Here is a 19,769-nt window from a genome sequence, read left to right as displayed (position 1 = left end):
TTGTATAATAGTTTAGTTTATTATATCGATGAAATATCAATCTTAAATATGAACTAACGAAACCGATTTTGCTTAAATTTTTGAAGATATTGCAAAAGAGAGATAATATTATGTAAGGATATGTCAATAGGTTCCAATGGGGTTTCTTTTTATTTTAGAAATAAATTTCAAACGTTAGGTCAGATGATATTGAAATTAGAGGCACCTATCGATTTTCTTTCTCGAGAATGAGAGAGAGAGAAAAGAGTTCTTGGAAAATTAATGTATATTATTCGGAAACACCCCATATATCGGATTTTATGTGTTCTGCGTTTAATCATATTGAAAGCTCTCACTTGGACGAGTCAATATTTCTCAGAGAGAAGTGACTGAGAATACGGTTCTCACTGGGAAGGGTCCGATCGATACCCTCCGATGGTACGACTTAGATTTGACGTTCGTCCAATTTGTCTGAGCGCGTCAGGTTCCATCTACTACGCTTAGGTATCGACTACTCTATCTCTACTCACTCTTACCACAGACTTCTATCTCTCTCTCTCTCTTTTTCTGACTATTGGCTTATCTATTCGGATAATATTGACCGCATCGAAAACGTTTTGCATCAAAGTGCATTCGTCGATCTGTAAATCAAACGATTGCACCAATTTTCTGACGTATACCTATCTCAAATTACAAACGTGATACACCTACTACCATACATTTCATCAAAATTATTGAACGTTTCTACTAAGATCATTACAAGACAAAAAAAGATCGTAATAAGATCAGGGTTGTGCACGCGTGACGTGACGTTTCTCGTTTGCTAAATTTAACGTAAATAACGATCGCAAATTTATGACACAGTAAAATTGTAAAGAAAAACACGACCGAATAGAAAGAGGTAGTAGTAGGTTTTCCGGTCTTTTTGAAAAAAAAAGAAAAAACACAAAAAAAATCGATTTTCCCGCGTTTTCTTTCTCTCCCGCTGCTCCTTCCTTTCCTTTCACTTTTCTTCGTCGAGGGTCTGAACCATATTAAAAAAAACGTCTCGTAATTATAACGAGTAACGTTGGCGAAACCTTTCTCTCGTAGGTCGACGAAAACGCGCTCGAAAGGCCGGTAGTAGAAGCGCATTACGTGAGCGTTTCATTAAAAGCTTTCGTGAGTGGGCGCGCGAGCGCACAAGAGAAGCATGGGGGTCATGGTAGAGCAACAGCACCAGCAGCAGCACCAGCAGCAGCACCAGCAGCACACGTTGGAAAGAAAATTGCGACTTGCGGAGGCTGCGTGCGAAGCTTTATTAAGCGCGCTTCATGCGCGATTTGCATTCGTCTGGGTCGGTGATAGATTTGAAATTTCCACGTAGAACGTGCGTTGGATACCTATATAGGGTCGAGGATTCGAACCGAGACGAATGGTACGTCGCGTGGAGAAGCGTACCTACGTAACCACCGAGCGTGATTGTGTCTCTCTACCTTTCTACGTGTACCTATATATATATGTGTGTGTTTATGTGCACATAAATGTATCTTGAGCGTGTAGATGTGCACGTGTATGTCAGCTAGAGAAGGGGAAAGGGAGGAGGCAAACGAAGAGAACGATATAGATGGAAAGAGTGAAAGATAGCTTGTCGAGTGAAAGAGAGAGAGACAGAGATAGAGAGAGGGAGAGAGAGAGAGAGTAGGAGAGCGAGAAATGTGGATAGAGTGAGGTCGTGAAGCTTGAATGGGGCTAGTTTGAGATAGTTAGCGGGCCTTCAGAGGCACAATCGGCCGCGATTGGCGGGCCTACAATCACACGTCGCATTATATGTCCATCAACGCGGCGGATCTTGCAAATACGTTAGCGGACCGAAGCCAACGGGTTAGCAGCCACAAAAATCTTGAATTCGAAGCGACATTATGTAGGAGCTCGTACGGTTACAGTACAGGTCAGGTTCGAGTCGATCTAATACGTATCTGTATCTAGAAACGACTTTAGAAGACCTCGTCGGGGAAAATCCTGTAGATTCTGATTGCAGCTCTTGATGTCTTCCTGGCAATCTTGGAAATGCTGACAATTTTTCAATCTTCAGAATTTCTTTTCTTATTCTTATTTCTTGATATAAATTTATCTATATTTATTTAAAAAATAAAGGAAAAGTCAAGGAAGTATTATTATCAAGGAAGTAATTGCTTTAGCCTAATTGAACTGAGGCCACAGCTGCGAAGGAAATAATCTTAATACACCCTATTAGGAGTTAGAAATCTTTGGGCAAATATTGTATCTTCCTAATCTCGTACTATCGTCGTACTATCTTAGAATTATCATTTGTTAGGAATCGAATTCTTTTGGGAGTTAATTGGCTCCACGACGAGGGTAGTTACTTTGGAGACTAGGATTATCCTTTGGGCGGTAAGTAAACGAGAACGTTTGTAATTCTTGCTCGTATTGTAGGGTATAAAACCCACTAAGAAAATGCGTCTGCATATGTGCAAATTATTTGGGTAATAAATATTGAACACAATGAATTTCGTTAATGTAAATTTCACCTTATTTAGTTGGTTTTTTGTTTATTTTTTTGTTTTTTAAATACTCCTATCGTATATTCTACCTACGATTCAAAAATTTACGATTTAGCAGTCGAAGGAGTCGAACCAGATGCAAACAAGCGTGATTATTCGAAACCTCAGATCAAATGTGGTGGTGTGCACGAGATTCGGGAGAGGAATGAGGGACCTAGAGAGGGACTCGAGCGACTAACGGAATAACTAATTTATCAATTCTTCGGTTCGGTTGGCTCCGATACCCCTGGCTATATTTGCGAACTCGTGCAAACGGGAACTCCCTATTCCCAGGGTGCATCGTCGTCTTGTTTGGACACGAGAGGGACTCCAGAAAGCTTCGGCTTACGAGATGTCAATATGCTATAAGTGACGAAGGTCTATACGCGCTGAACCAGAAAGCTTTCAATGATTGTACAAAGTATCATGACGAATTCATCACCGCGACGCTTACTATAACGAGACACGATAAAATTATAACATCCTATTGTATAAATTGCAGGATAATTGATCCAATCTATTTCCACGAGATACTGTAATGATGCAATTTTTTTATTCACTGATTTGTGTCAACAATTAATCTTGATACTGAAGGAATACGTATTACTGATAACACTCAGCTTAGTATCAATACTAACAATTAATTAAGACTCGATGACTTTAGATTAACAGTACTGACCTACATTATTTCAATTGGCAACAGCTCATTTAAAAAGTTAATCCTCGCGAAAAGAATATATCACCCGTTTGTAGCTCGTTATCGTGCCGAACGTTGGCGCCACCGAAGCTATTTCACAGTTCAATCAATATAACATGTTGAATTATTTTTAATATGTCGAACAATTTTTAACTCAACAAAATTCTTATTGTCGATTGGATGGTCGGAGAAGCTTGACGATAAAAATAATCAATTAAATCATGTTCCCTGGTGTAGCTAACTCAGTAAAGTTAGTTGCAAGAAGGTGGTAAAAGAGTAGAGAGATTGTGAGTTGTGCAGTACGCGAACGAGAGTCGTTCGTAAAACTTGAAAATCCGTGGTTCATATCATTCTCGACTCCAATGGTCAGTACAAATAGATACGCTTGTAATTAGAACGCAATTTTGATTGAAAATGTAAGATTTGTTGACACGCAATTCACGCTACAATAATCAAACGAATATTCTCATATATTTCCCGCAAATTGTGTTTTCATTTAATATTTGGTATTACAAAATTTTGCGATCAAAGTGAGCGGAAACGTTGGGGTGTACGGAAGGGGGGGAAGAGATGTGGAGGTAATATTAATTGAATAGTAACAGGGATATCATCATCCAGGATAATATTAATTGAATTCCTGAATCCACATAAATGATTTATGTAATACCTACTTGAAAATACCTATAACAATTTTAAGATAATTTTATGTGATAGACAAATGAAATTAAAAAAAAAAAAAAGGATAAAAAATATACCTTTTTTTATTTATCTTTGGTATCAATAAGTTAACGATGTATATCTATGTATTGTGTAATGAGATTTCCCTTGTAATCGTAAAAAATCTCATACCACAACTCTTAGGGTAGGCAATTAATTAATTAAGCAGCAGCGATACATAAGAATAATGTTCATCGTACGGCGAACAACATTATCGGTTGTGGAAAATGAAATAAAGAATATTGAACAAAAAGAAAGAAAAATAAGAAAAATAAATGACTCGTATGATAAAAATAAAGATCGGTGAGAAAACGGGGACAGAAATTGTCGCGATGCGTGAAAAAGAAGCCAGAAATACTTCCCAAACTAAAATGCAAAACACTCCGAATTACACCAATCAATATTCTTCGACTAATCCTTCGGGAATCCTGATGCTCGTGTCACGTTACCCTTTATTTATTTATCTTTTATCTGCTGCTTTCTTTTGTCTTTAGCCTCTCGCAAGTATTTCAAAGCATCTCGAGATTACCAGAAAACTGGAGAGTTATAAAGCGACTCTCTTCGTCTAGATTTCAATGAGAGAACTCCCATGGGAAACGATGGCGTTACTCCGAACCCCTTCATATCCGAACGTTAGCTAAATAAAAGTAGTAGCACAATATCGGTACTCCTGTGTTCTACACCTCTTCTCTATCTCTTCCATCTTCCTCTTCCTCCTCTTTTACTTATATTATTCTTTAGTGTCGCGTGTATAAGTTTCTGTAATAAAAGCCAAGCTGTTTTTTTCAGAAATTTTCATTTGTAGGACCCTCTCTCCTTAGCACGAAGAGCTTCCATACGAACAATCTTTTTTTCACCAGATAATGTATATTACTGTCTCACATTTTCCTTCCTTCTCTCCCAGTTTCTTCTATTTTTCAGATTTTCCTTGTTTCTCATATTCACTCGCATGCTTAATATACATTTGGTAATCTTTTAAATCTACCTGTTCCTTTCAATTCAGCTAAATTTTTTGTTTTATAAAATTTCTGACAATTTTATTTTTATTTCCGAAGAAAAAGTATGTACGTTTTGTTATTCGACGATCGATATTAATATTATTTTTCATAAATATTTGAAAGATTGTCGTACAAGTAATTATTGTAATAACATCATAATACTATGTTAAAAAATGTTTCCTTTAAAAGTTATAAAATAAATTAAAATTAATGACAAACTTATGTATATAATGAAGTTAAAGTAAGGAAAATCAGTAAAAGGCAATCGTGGTGTTTCTTCTTGGAGAGTGACTGCAGTCAAGGTACCGGTCGGTAATATTTCACGGTAACGGTATTTAGCTGGAACCGTCGCGACTGTCATCCGCGATGAAACGGCAAGCAGAGCAAGGGAAGACATTAAGCGTAATGAATTACCAGCTGAGAGGAGTAATGTGTCTTAATTACGGGCCCGGGCACAATAATTATGTAATTAGGCATTGTTTGCCGACCGGCCCCTAATCACAATCCCGATGTCGCAGCCTCGTCACGAACGGAGCCGCCATCTCCTCCACCTCCACGACTAGCTACCTCGTCGTGTTATCGACCAGCTTTCACGTACGCCTTCGTCCTTTTCTCTTACGTATAGAAACTGCTAGCTCTGCTTTTCGCATCACGAGAACAAAGATCTCCCTATCTGAGTATACAAGTACATATGCAGGACCATTCTATAGAAATATTTCAAATAGTTGTTTTATCAAGATACTTTTTATTACAACGAATAGAAAATGAATGATAATATTATATAAGATAAGATAAATGAAAAAGTAATTTGATTTAAATTGTCTAAAAAATATAAATAAAATAAATTATCGTTAACATTGTTCAATCAGCCTGTTACAAATTTATTGAAGAAGCAGCAGCAGGTCGTTAGAGGGATACGCATTAATATTTATATGTGAAATCAAATCCCTAAGCCGAGAGGTCTCGGTCTCCAACGTGGAAATGTAAGCACGGTATTCGAGTCACCTAAAACGCAAGACAAACACCACGGTGTCTCATGAGCTGTACGGATTTCCTGAAGACACATCAGCCAAGCAAGCACCAAGCCTAGTTCATTCAACTCGCGAACTATTCCGTACCAATCCGCGGTTAGCGAAATGGTAACCCGCAAGAAAATTTACATCGCTTATCACGCCCCTATGTCTTGAGTATCTTAGATGAGAGAGAAAGAGAGACAGAGAAAGAGAGAGAGAAAAATAGAGTTGAGACTAGGATTAAAGACTGACGGATTTAGAGAATCTTTAGTGAAAGGGCTCGAGGGCTCAATTCTCGAAATGTATTTTGTATATATATATGATTTCATAATATTGTTATTTATGATTTTCTACGTCCCATATTTCTATCCCAAGAACGTGAAACGGAATAAAGAACCACGATAAAAATCTATGGAGGATGATACCGTACTAAACCCCATTTGCATTGGATACTTTTACGAATGGAACATATCTCGCGAACTACATTCGATTAATTTGCATCGAATCAGCTTCCGTTAGGCGTTTAAACAGCTAGCTACCCGACTGAAAAAGGATTTGGGAAGTTGCCATTAATTTTCATTCTCGGACACAGTTTACGCCCGGCACCATTTCTCCCGCAGCTTTAACATTGAAAGGACTAAGGGTGGCTGTTAGTCGTCACTTACTTAGTTACTCGTTTTACTTACGTTCCTTGGTCCCCACTTACTTTAATCGGTCGCGTTCAGCCCGTTTCAACCCGATTTCCACTTGTTTTTACGCCTATCCCTTAAGGCTAATTCATTAATTAATTCCGTTTGTCTCCTTCATTTCACCTCTACTGCTTTCTCTTTCTCTCTCTTTCTGCATTTAGAGATGCAAAGACGTTTCCATTCCTCTCCCCCATCGTTTCACTCCTCTCAACTCCTTTCGTTTCTCCTTTCTATCTTTTCTACTATTCGTCTCTCTCTCTCCCTCTCTCTCTCTCTCTCTCTCTTACCTTCCCTTTCTTTCTATTTCTTTCTCTCGTTCCTTTCTTCTCTTGCTGTTCTCGATGCACAACTCTCTCGCGGAATCTTGAAGCACCGGCTAGGTGCTCACTAATTAAAGTAATTACTAAATAAATTGCAATTACACTAATGGATCGGCTAGGACGAGGACGAGGAAGAGGAAGAGGACGAGGACGACGACAACTACAACGATGACGACGACGACGACGACGATGGATACAGTCGTCAAGAACTGTCTTCAAACTTTTCCCGCGTTATGTTGCCTATTTAGACGAATCATCTCCTCTACCTTTCTTATACTACTCTTCTTCTTTACCTTCTCATTCAAACTTCTCGCGAAATCATTTCTACTTCGCCATTATTTTATCGATGTAAAAAATACAAATGTTTCCTTTTTACAATATTAACGATTACATTTAATGTGTCTAGTATTTTTTTTAAATAATACTTTATTTACTCTATTCAAAAATTTGAGAATAATAATTTAGATTATACTAAGAAATTGTCGAAAGAACGTAATAGTTAAAGTTCTCGTGAAAAAGTACGAATTAGAAAAATGTATAGAGAAAGGTGCGACCGTGTCAGTCGTTGATTCAATTATGCATTGTATTTTTGGATCCAACGAAGCAGCCCCTCTCTCTTTAATTCCGGTTATTAGATGAACTCAAAGTACGAGCTAGCGCGAGCTTTTCAACCTTTTAGCCTCGCGAAGGGATAGCTGGTATTCACCCTCGGGTCGGTCAGCAAGCAACGACATTTCGACGTCCTAACTGCTACAAGGCGAAGGTCCATGAAAATTTTACGCTCTTGGTATCTACATTTTCTCATTCTCTTTTTAACATTTTATGATCTAACTGTTTGAACATTCAATTGGATATGATCTAATTAAGAAAGAAATTGGGGATATACAAGATTGGCTTAAAAATAAAATGGGCAAGTATAAGTCAAGATATTTGACGTAAGTATGAGACAGTTTCGATTGTCACCCTACCGTCGTCGTCGTCGTCGTTGTCGTTGCTGCAAATATCAGCGTGGAAGCATGTTATCGCACCTGGGTTATTTTTCTCAATTAGCGATATTACTTCGCAGTGTGTTGTATTTCGCTAGTCCGAGAGCGCGAGTCCGACAGGACTGATTTGTAGCGTAGCCGTGAAGGCTACCCGTGGATGTAAAAAGTTCTAAAAAACAAAAAAAAACAAACGAAAAAAAGTTTCGTCCGTGCGTAGGCCACGAGAACAACGCCTTGTTAGCCGGATGTAATGACGTTGTTCGAAAATAGAAATACTAGCGACAGCGGGAAATTCAAACATGCAATGTTCGGACTAGGTGATTGCGAGATGGCAGGAATTTTTAATCACACCTTAACGTTCATATATATATATAATTAAATGCAAATTCTAGAAAGATCTCAGAGATAAATACTTCAAACTATTATCGAACTGGTTGTCAAGGTATAATTTTGAAAATTAAATTTGTAGGCGTGGCCATATTCGGTTGGAACAAAACAAAGGAATATACATATAGCGTTTCATTACTAGATCCCGAGTATACATGGTACATTTTATTTTCCGGCAAAAGGTTGAACTGGAAAAACGAAGTACAGGAGTGCAGTTAATTAATTATTCCCTTATTAAGCGTTGCACTACGACGAGCTAGACGTGAAGAGAGAGAGAGAGAGAGAGAGAGAGAAAGGAAGAGAGAGAAAGAGGAAAAGAGAGAACGACTGCAGTCGTCTCGTTTCTAACTACCTTGCGAAAATTTCGCTAAAATGCTGCTCATGTGGAAATGACATAATTCGCGTGCGGCAAGGGCAATTGGCAGTAATTAAAGTGGAGAAGAGGGTGGTTGGGGGTAGCGGGGCATTAATGAAATTAAGGCGGGTAGCGAAGATGGCCGTTTACACGGGTCCACGTCTGGCCGACTCTCTGTCTCTCCCGTTTTCTCTCTCGTTCTCGCTCTCTATGCTGCGACAATAAAACGAATTTGCATACGGGACAACTTAGCCCTCGGACGAATGTCCCGTGTCTCTGAGGACGAAAATTTTCCTCGAATAGGTAACCTTCGCTGACGGTCATCGGCGAATAGATGGTGAGCAAGGTGAAAGGTTGGATTTTATTAGGGATATGCTTGTGCAGCTTAATCAAACTTCTTTGGGATATTCTGGATATTCTTTATGGACTCCAACAAGATACAAAATCGGTATTATAATACGCGTTGGAAAAAGGATTACCTTTCAACTTCTCAATTTAAGCAAAAACCATGCACGCGTTTGAATATTTTCGCATTGTCCCCACACGTGCTCCTTGCATATTACAATGGATGCTAGCAAATACAGGTAGCGTGGCAAGCGCGCTAATGGGGCTATCAGTCAACATACACGCTCGAGTGAGGTCTCAATCAAATACCAATATATAGTAACCCTGACCTACGGCTCATCAGGAAAACCCGATTTCGCGTCATATTCGATTTACCAAAGGACGAGACAAGAGATTTACCCTCATCGTTACCACTTCACGGTTCCACGTCTTACATTCTGATAATCGCTAATTATGCTTCAATTTCAAGGATAATTAACGGACGATATTCCCGAGTTGATTGGAAAATGAAACCCGCGCTAATCAGTCGATTAATGAACGAGTATAGTAATGTGTTATTAATCCAATTGAATGAACAATAAAAGATATTGATTAACGTCCAAGTTCAAATTTATAAGACATAAAAAAAAAAGAGCTTTGGGAAAATGAGAGGCCTATGTAGAAAAGTAGATAAAGAGTAGTGAAAACATTCTCTGCGCATCGATCGGTTCAATTAAATTATTCGTATCCAGCGTACACCACCGGCATCACCAACCTCCACCCACCCCGGATGCTAACTCGCCGAACTCCCAACCGGGCTTGGTCGGGGTAACAAACCGAGGCAATTAACAATCAATCACAGGTGTCTCTCGCGTCATTGAAATGACGTCAAACATTGTATTTGTGTAATTGTCCATTTATTCCAGTCTCTTGGCTGTCACCTGACAAATTGCGGCCCTCTGTTCCTCCAGTTCTACCCCTCTTCTCTCTCTCTCTCTCTCTCTCTCTCTCTCTTTTACTCTCTGGTTTCGTTGTTGTGTTGCCAACCGTGGTCACAGAACCATATCTCTCTCTCTCTTTCCCTCTCTTGTTCAACCCTTCCTCCTACCTCTCTTTCTCTCCCCGTCCTACCCCCACGTTTTTCAACTGCTTCTTTCTTTCTCATCGTGCATTTTCCTGTCAATCGCGAACGAATCGTCGCTGGTTATATTAATTAGCGGCGGCCCCTCCGGGAAATCGTTACCTGCCGGATAATTGCGATTGTCGAGTGCGATCGACGTAACCATCCGACGTCGTTCTAGTGTTTACGGGAAAAAGAGCGCCGACGATTTCCCGTTGATCCCTCTCGAAATCGACGCATTTTCACTCCTATCCTCTTCTCTCCTCCCACCAATCCTACTTTATCTTCCTCTTCTCTATTTTTATATCAACGAAATTCACCAAGTACATTTGTATACGTGTAAATATTATTAAAATATAAATTCAGAATAAAGTTTTTGTCTTCTCTTTATATATTTTCAATTGTACCAAGTTCATAATATGTAAATTATTCTATTATGCAACTTTGGAATGATGTGTGAAATGTAATAATGAAAAACTAACATTTGGACACTGCAACATCTAAAAAAAAAAAGATATTATTTCAAGAACTTTATCGAAAGTACTATCTACATATATAAAGTCAGAAAACTGAGAAATATAATACAATATATATTATATTAATATTTTATATGTGAACACGCGTATCTCTCTCAGAAGCTTAACTTTTTCAAAAATGTATCCAGTCATTTCATCTTCAGTCTGCGTTAATTCCCTTCTTTTCAATGGTCGTATTGTTCCCTTTAAATACCGGGAAAACCAGAGTGTTTGATTCTGAGCCCCCCTCTCTCTTTCTCTTTTTGGTCACAAAGCCGAAACAGAAAGTACCACTGCCGTGGTACTTCTTCCATGGTGACACAATAGCTCCGGAATTATTCATTATTTCAGCAAGTTAGTTTAATAAACTTAAATCTAAGATGGGCATTTATCAGGGAGAGTTGAGACTTGCGTAGTCTAAAGAAAAGGAAGGAAGGAAGGAAGGAAGGAAGGAAGGAAGAGGTTATAAATACGTTGTGAAGACTTTCTTCCCTAAGAAATACTATGGGATAGGTTGGGCTAGACTGAAGTGGTGTCGGGTTAGTTACACACGCGTGCTGTCCGATTTGCATATCCAAAGCTCGAGTTTAACTCTATTCTATGCAAAAGAAAGGAGTGGGAAAGGGAAAAAAAAGAAGAGAGAAAGAGAGGCAGTTTACAGAGGAAACTGTTCGTTTAAAGGAAAAAAAAAAGAATAAGTTTCGAAAAATACTGCGAAAGTCCTTATATCTTTTTCCTTTACTTCGTATCTCCTATATAATACTTTTTATTTTCTGTATCAATCTCGCGTATCTTTAAGAAGTTAACTTCGAGCTCGCATTAAAAATATTTTTTCGAACTTTTAATAGAGACTTTTCAGCCCTGGCAACGAATTTTTTTTTCGACGAATTGTTCAACAGTTTTTACTGAATATGTATACTGGTAATCCCTGTTAAAGCAAAAATGGAGATTTCAAAGGATTAAATAGTATTGATTTTATAAAGGTTTTCGAGCTCTCTGTCTGTCTGTGTAGGCTAGGTGTTATGGCGAGCAACCCGTATCGCCGCATTTTCCAATAGATATTATCATGTTTTCTTGTTTTACGAAATGTACATGTACGAAATGTACGAGAGTGAGAAAAATTAGAGTTTCCAATTTATCCAATTTTGCCAATATTTAAAGCAGAAGTTATAGGAAACATTGAAACAAATTCTACGATGGTGCATATCAGATAATATTATTATCAGTATTTATACGCAATGTAGGGCACAAAGTATGTGAGAGAATTTTTTTTAAAACTGTAATCAACGCATTTTCGATTTTTGTAAATAATATTACAATGATTCCAATTTATCGCGATACCTCATCGTAAAATTTATTTTAATGTGATTTCTTGTTATTTATTTATTTTTTTTTTATCTCGTAATGTAACCACGAATCAAAAGTTGCCAACTATGGTATTGAAGAACGGCATTTGCGTTTTGTCACGCTCGAGCGCTGTAAGCCAGTTCGAATTCAAAGGGAAAGAGGAAAATGGAAGCCTGTGTGCAGGTACAGTTGGAATAAGAGAAGGTGGTCGAGGAAAGACGGCAATGTGAAATGAATCGGGCAAAACGGACAGACGTGACAGACATAATTCCCTAGTAAGCAGTACTTAGGGGGTACACCCAGGATAGGGACACCTGTCGATTCCCACTAGCAAATATCACCGAGAATCAGGGAACATCTCTTTCTATCTACCTACCTGTGCGTGATGTATACGAGTATGTCACTGATAGTGTGAGATCTTTACACGTGTATATTCTTACGGGCGAGTAATTCCCAAACATGAATATTTCAACAAGAGAGATTTAGAATGTTTGCTTTGATAAATTTTCTAAAGATTTTTGTCATATGGAATTTTAAATTCACTGCATAAATCCTATTAACTCTATGTTTTCTTTTTTTTTTTTTTCTTTTCTTTTTTTACTTTTTGATTTTTAATAAATAAATTCACGTTGTGTCGTCGTTAGTCTACAAATGAATAATAAAAGTTGGATTTATTAAGAGAGCGAGAATACTTATAAATATATATATTTAATTAATGGAAATGGCGTGTAATGCAATTACAAAAAAAATAATTCATATTCATGGGGTTATCGTTTACGTTGGATCTCACCCAAGAGAATGGAAAAATGAATACATATTGTGGTATGCAAGATGGAAGATATACCATGCGATAGACTAAAGCGTGGATTTTACTGTAAGTGGATGTATACGTATGTTCTAGAAGGGAGTTTGTAGTAGGGCAAGAATGATGGTGGGGAAGAAGATAGAATGAGAAGTGGATGGGAAACGAGGTAGGCGAATATTATATGTCAATAGGACGATAAGCGGCTTACGTTCTTGTTGTTGTCACCATGGACGTTATAGTCGTATGTCTTGTGTTGTGTGTTTGTGAGAGAGAGAGAGAGAGAGAAAGAGAGAGAGAAGAAGGAAACAGAAATCCACGGGATTTCCTTTAAAACGCTTCGTATCCTGAGCCTCTCATGAAATTGTACCTCTAACATAAAACCTCGCGAGTAATCGTATCGCGTATTATGCTACTTCTGTGTATGCGAGAGAAAGAGAGAGAGAGAGAGAGAGAGAGAGAGAGAGAGAGAGAGAGAAGAGGAAACTATGGTGAGTAAGAGCTCGTTTAAAATCATCCATGTAATTAATATATAAGTACAATATATATATTTTCTGATATTATTAATTAACAATAATAATAATAATAATTAGAGCCCTGTTCAAAATATTGAAAAAAGAAACGAAGGAATAATGGAACGAGTATTTCGATAATAAATGAATATTTTAATTTGTTCGATCTCTTATACAATTTTTATCAATGCAAATTATTATTTTCTTTTTTTTTTTATACCTATACTTGCGCACGTAAAATAATATCTGAACAAATAGATCGATCGAACAAAATCGAAGAAAGCGAAACATTGATATTTATTGTAATTCATAGGAAAAAGAATAAAAAAAAAAAATGTATTATTATTTGGTGTATTATATATATATATATAAGAAGGTATTGAGTGAAAAGGTTGATTTTAGAAGAGAAGGGTAGAGAATTATCATGTCGTGGGATCTCCTTTAAACTACGCTTAACGAACGTTAATATAATACGAAGGTGCGTATACGTGTACGTTTACATAAATACACAAATACACATTCACATATGCAAAGTTTGAGGGTCTACCTCTCTATATAATCACGACGACGGTCGAGTTAGGTCGAAAGTTTAAAAGGGTGGAAGCACACCGGCGTCGGTTAAAAAAAAAAAAATACCTTTCCACAAAGAGACTCGCACCAGCCAGTCACACGCAAAAGCACTCGGCACGAATTTGTTCTATTTGACGATATTTGCCGGCGCTTAATATTTTTAGCAAACAGGTTAAGTGCCCTTAAGTGGTCGAGCCAGAGAAGTGAAGTGAGGGAGAGAGACAGAGAGAAACAGAGAGAGAGAGAGAGAGAGAGAGAGAGAGAGAGAGGGGGAAAAGAATAGCGGGGATAAGAAGAGAGATAAAGCAATGATGGTACAGATCGAGGGGTGGTTAAAGGGATAGAGAACTGATGGGATTGAAAGAGAAAGAAGTGGAAATGGATGCATTTATCTATCCTTTTTTTTTTATATCGGAACGCATGAACACGTGCAGAAAATGTTTGAATTCCTGTTCAAACGATATCCCGTGGCGTAGCGCCGATGTACATTTGGCGAAAAAAAAATAAAAATGATAAATACGTATATATATATTCTGTTTTACAAATAATATTCTAGTTTATCACGTAAAAGTAATCTAACATATAAGATAAGATCAATCTATCGCGTATATAACATATATATATATATATATATATGAATCTAGTTTTAAATTGTTATCGATGTAAAAATCCGGTGACTCTCGAGAAACGAAATGAAAATATAGAAATAGATGAGGAAAGACAGAGGTAGATAAAGAATAAAATAGAGAAAGAGAAAGAGAAAGAGAGAGAGAAGGCAATAGCGAGCGAGGGTGAAGTAAGGACTTGCAATCAATGTCTAATTCAATCGTCATTATAATGCTGCCTGGCACACAATCCGGCTAATTAACTCCGTGACGCGCGAGCGCTCGAGCGGGTGGATGGGTACATAAACGTACGCACGCTCTTGACGGACTAATTACTTACTTACTTGCCCGCCATACTTGCTTAATTCGAGACACAATGGAGGTCGGCTTTCATTTGCAATCATAAACTGGAATTCGTGCGCGAGACATTAAGCTGAGGCTGCGTGCGCGCGCGCGTATTCACGAGAAAGACCTTTCTCTCTCTCTCTCTCTCTCTCTCTCTCTCTCTCTCTCTCTCTCTCTCTCTCACTCACTCACTCTTTCTCTCCTTCTCTCATTCACTCTCTCTTTCTCTCTAGTTTCCTCGCTTGCTCTCTCTATCTCTCTCTCTCTCTCTCTCTCTCTGGGGTTAATTGCAAATATAATTAGCGGCTCAAGTCATAAGCGCGAGCGTTCGTATTTGAATGACTACCTTGGTGTTCTCACGACCCCGATTGTCTATGAAGTGGATCTTGGGGCCGCACGCGGCAAAAGTAGCGAAACTCATTGCTAATTATCCGTGGAACGCCGTTTAATTAAGGCTGCGGCAATGACGGAGGGTATCCAGATGTATAGATGTGTTGGTACCCGCCTACGTGTTGAGAAACGAGAAACGTAGACGTAGAGTTAGTGTGTAAAAGAGAGAGAGAGAGAGAGAGAAAGAGAGAATGAGAAAGAGAGAGATGGTACACGTTGAAATTAGGTTTCCATGGAACGAATAGCTCGCTCGTTCCTACGACCAGAACTCGAACGTGGCATTTTGAGATTTTTCTTTTTTTTTTCCTCCTTTTGTGATTGTCATCCCTTCTCTTGAAATCTCTACTCGATTCCGTGCTTCATACTTCTTCGACAGCATTGTTTTACTATTTTCTTTTTTTTGTACAACGTAAATTGACTTGTTCAAAAATCGATTTTTCATATCGAGAGAAATTCTAATTTTCTTTTTGCAATATCATGTATTTGTATTACTGTCAATTATATATATATATGTAATTTTAAATTTGATTTTAATTTCAAATTGCTTAATACGTATAATATAATATAATATAATATAATATAATAACGTAAAAAATGTTAATCATTTATGCATACTTATTCGTTACCTACTTTATTGTAAGTCACGTGGCTTTAGTTTCTGAATAATAGCCCAATTAGGTAATAATAATACGTCTCTCCTACTGTAGTAGCAGTCTACGTTAAAGTTGCAGATCTCCGAGCGCGGTCCGGCCTTCTCATTATGATACCTAGCAAAAGGGGTCTCAGAAGAGTAGAGAGAGTAGAGAGGAGGGTAAAATGCTACTCGTCAGACCAAGAATAATTACTAATTCTTAATTACCAGTCAATTACAGTATGCGTTCTACGTGTCAAATTAAATGTTGATCATTATATGTACAACAGAAAAATAGTACTAATTGTTTTAAAGTTAAGATATTAAAATAAAGTAGAAAATATTATACGTTTAAAGTGTTATACGCGTTTAACATGTATCTTATGATTAATTACAAATTAATAATTTGTAGATTAAAAAAAAAAAAAGAGTAAAAGAAATAAATTATAATCTCTGTCATTGTGTGAGTATGTGTAGGTGTGTCCTATTGATTTTTAAATGATATATTTTAAATAATAGAATCATTTGAGGCCTATAGCTTTCCAATTAATAATTCATGTGTATTCGTTATGGGTAGGTGTACCTATCTCTTTTTCTTTCTTTCTGTACGGTGGGTCGAGCGAAATATGAAAGGAATTAGCATATAAGTAAATTAAGAAGTCGGCCAATTACATATAACAATTGTGTAATTACTGTAATTTCGAGTTCGGACTCGTCTGCTCGCACGACTCCCACTTTTCGTTTAGTCCTTGTAATGTGATTTTTCATTTCATTCCCGTCTTTTAGTCTTTCCCGCCCTTCCTACCTCTTTCTGTATGTGTTTTTTTGTTTCCATTCCTTTTGAAAAAAAAAGTATAATAATAGGAAGTTAGTAAAAACGAAAAACGAGGGCAAATGAAATTTTCGAATTGATATTGACTCCCGAAAATTCCTTTTTCCTTTATTAATCATTCTATCGAATCGAACTATAGTGTTTCATAGCCGAATTCATTGGGTAGTGCGGTGAAAGACATTTTTCGAAATTCGACGATTCGCGTCAAACATTTGACTGTTTGTCTTCCATCGGCAAGGCTCCTGTTGACACACGGCAGACCGCGGCACCCGATCGCGGTGTCACCTTTGTCTTTGTCGACAAATTATTAACGACGATTGTCCTCCGAGTTTGCCCCGGGCGATTTCAATGAATGGCGTTATCGATTCGACTTTGGTCAAATCAGTGCCAATATCCGATACTCTCAGACGGCCTATTGTGATTGGAAAATGACGATCGACTGAGAAATTTTGCAACTGAACTTTTTTCGAGCCAAGTGTAGAAGAACGTTTTATAATTCCTACGGATTAATCAATTATAATCTTCAACAATTGTTTGACAAATATTAGGAAATTCTCGCACACCTTTACATTCTTTAGATCGGTCAAATCTTAAAATATACGATTAACCAGATCTGATTGAATATTTTTCCCATACACACCAACTACATTTGTATATATTTTCATCGAAATAGAATAAGAGAGAAAGAAAGATAGAAAGCGATCGCAATTGGTCGAGTAGAGTGAACGAAAGGTAGAGGCGTTGATAGATCAAACAAATGTCGGATTGGATTATTTTTATCGTTGTTAATGGCGATGGCTCGACCAGGTTTCATTTCACAAAGCCCGATGCTAAAATCAATTCTCTTTACCCAATCCCCACCCCTTTTTCACTCATACTCTATCTCTCTCTCATTCTCTGATCCTCCTATTCGATCAGCTTCACGGGTTCAGTTCTCCCTCTCTCACTTTATATCTCTCTTTCTCTTATCACGCCCGCCGGTAGCTTTTTCACTCATTTTACTTGCTTTCATACGTATATGTACATGCTCGCATTTATACATATATGCATATGTATTTTCAAACATCTATAGGTACGAGTCTCTTTCGTGCGATTTGACCGAATCATTCGAACGAACCGTTTTGCTATTAATATTGACCTGTCTCTGGTTCAGCTTTATAATCTCTCTCTTCCTCCCTTGCCTTTTTTTGTTTTGCTTTGTTGATCGCAGATCATTGTGTTCGTACAAGTTGAAGTAGTTAATTATTAACTCAAAATTATTTTTCAATAGCATATATCTCTTCTGTCTTTTTGTCTTTCTTTCTCTTTCTCTCTTTCTCTCTCTCTCGTTCAGGAAGATTCTTTAAAGTGATTTTGAAAACGGACTTATATCAAAGCGAAATAGAAATTACATTTTAAAACGTTTTAACTTAATTTTCCGTTGCCATACGTCATCTATTTCGCGAATTTACGGATAAAAAAAGATAAAAAAAGTTTTGCCTCAAGATCTATTTCTTTTTCTTTCTTTTTCAACTATCTTTTGTTATTTACGCGATTCATCATCTCGGTAATAATAATAAAATGCGATCTGCTCTTTCCCGTAAATATTTTCGCGGTTTTTCCTAGTATCATGAGTTACAGGAGGCGTGTATTAAAAATATACGAGGAGTATCGTGAGGTCATGGGGAAACTGGTACCGTATACTAACCTCACGCGTTTCTTCTTCTTTATTCAGACCATTTCGGAGACTCGTCAGGAATTTCTCTGTGTCCCTCAAGGGAAAAGATACGCTGTCACGTACTTCAGAGAAGACGTCAAATCGTTAATTATTGATACGTCTTTTAGTATTTTCCAAGGTATTGGCTGGCAAGCATTTAACGCAAACATCGAACTTGTTTATCGTTTTATTTTATTTTCTTGTTTTTTTTTTCGTTTCTTTTTCATTCCGATCAACATGACTTTTTTGAAGACTTCAAGAAAATACATAATACGATTTAAGTATAATAAATATTCGAAAAAAAATTTCAAGAAAAGCTACGAGTCAGAATAAATCTCGATAAATACAATATGAAAGTTTTGGAAATGAAATTATTTTTGAGGGGGTACCGAAAATTTTCCAAACGAGACTAAAAATGAAAGGTTTTGAGGGAGCGCGTTATTTGAACAGTGGGGGCAGAAACGGGGAAATATCGATCGGGCAAGACTTGTGGGAGACGACAGGGGAGATACGAGACAGTCGTGCAACGGGCACAAACAATTTAAAACGCGATACGAAAAGTACAACAATGTCATTGATTAGAATGATTCAAAAAATGTTTTACTAATATAATAGTAGAGAGTGTGAGAGAATAAAATTATCAGAAAATAAAACCCAACTAAGCATACAAAATTATCGCGTGCCTTTTATGATGAAACTCTACTTCTGACATCATTTTCATGGGATGTCGCGAATAAATAATTATTTTAAAAGATTATTTGTCATTGCGTATTTTTTCTCTAAACATAAATAAAATATAATTTATTTAACTACCAGAAATAAATAAAAAATATTTATATGATTGACGTATTCTAAGAAAAAGTATGATGTCTTCATGGTTCGCTTGAACGAAAAAGATCTCGAGTGTAATGGGTTAATATTTATGAAAAAAACACGTTAATGGTCTTATATCCAAGACACGCATTTCGTACATTGCCCGGCTTATTGGTTGAATTAAATACGGAGAAACTTTAAATTTTTTTACTTACTCGTTATCAATTCCAAACACAAAACACAAAACAAAGTCCAAAACACTCCTACTTCGTAGCAAGTATAGCAGTCTAACGATCCATGGAAAATCCATCGAAGATCCATGGAAGATCCATCGAAGATCCATCGAAGATCGATCCATCGAGGATCCATCGAAGAATTCATTTCACATCTTTGACAAGTTAGAAAGTCCGTCGTCTTATCTGTAAAATAGAATAGAACAAAATGATAAGTTATATGTAATATGATCCAAAATCGTATCAAACAAAAACGAATAAAATGTTAATAAAAATGAATACTTACAATGCATTCCAATAGGATGCAGCTCAGTGGCATCATGGTGATGCATCTCGCGTGAATCTAATAA

This window comes from Polistes canadensis, unplaced genomic scaffold (assembly GCF_001313835.1).
Source record: "Polistes canadensis isolate GaletaPanama2010 unplaced genomic scaffold, ASM131383v1 scaffold_63, whole genome shotgun sequence".
NCBI lineage: Eukaryota > Metazoa > Arthropoda > Insecta > Hymenoptera > Vespidae > Polistes > Polistes canadensis.
Note: the sequence above shows the minus strand (reverse complement) of the source record.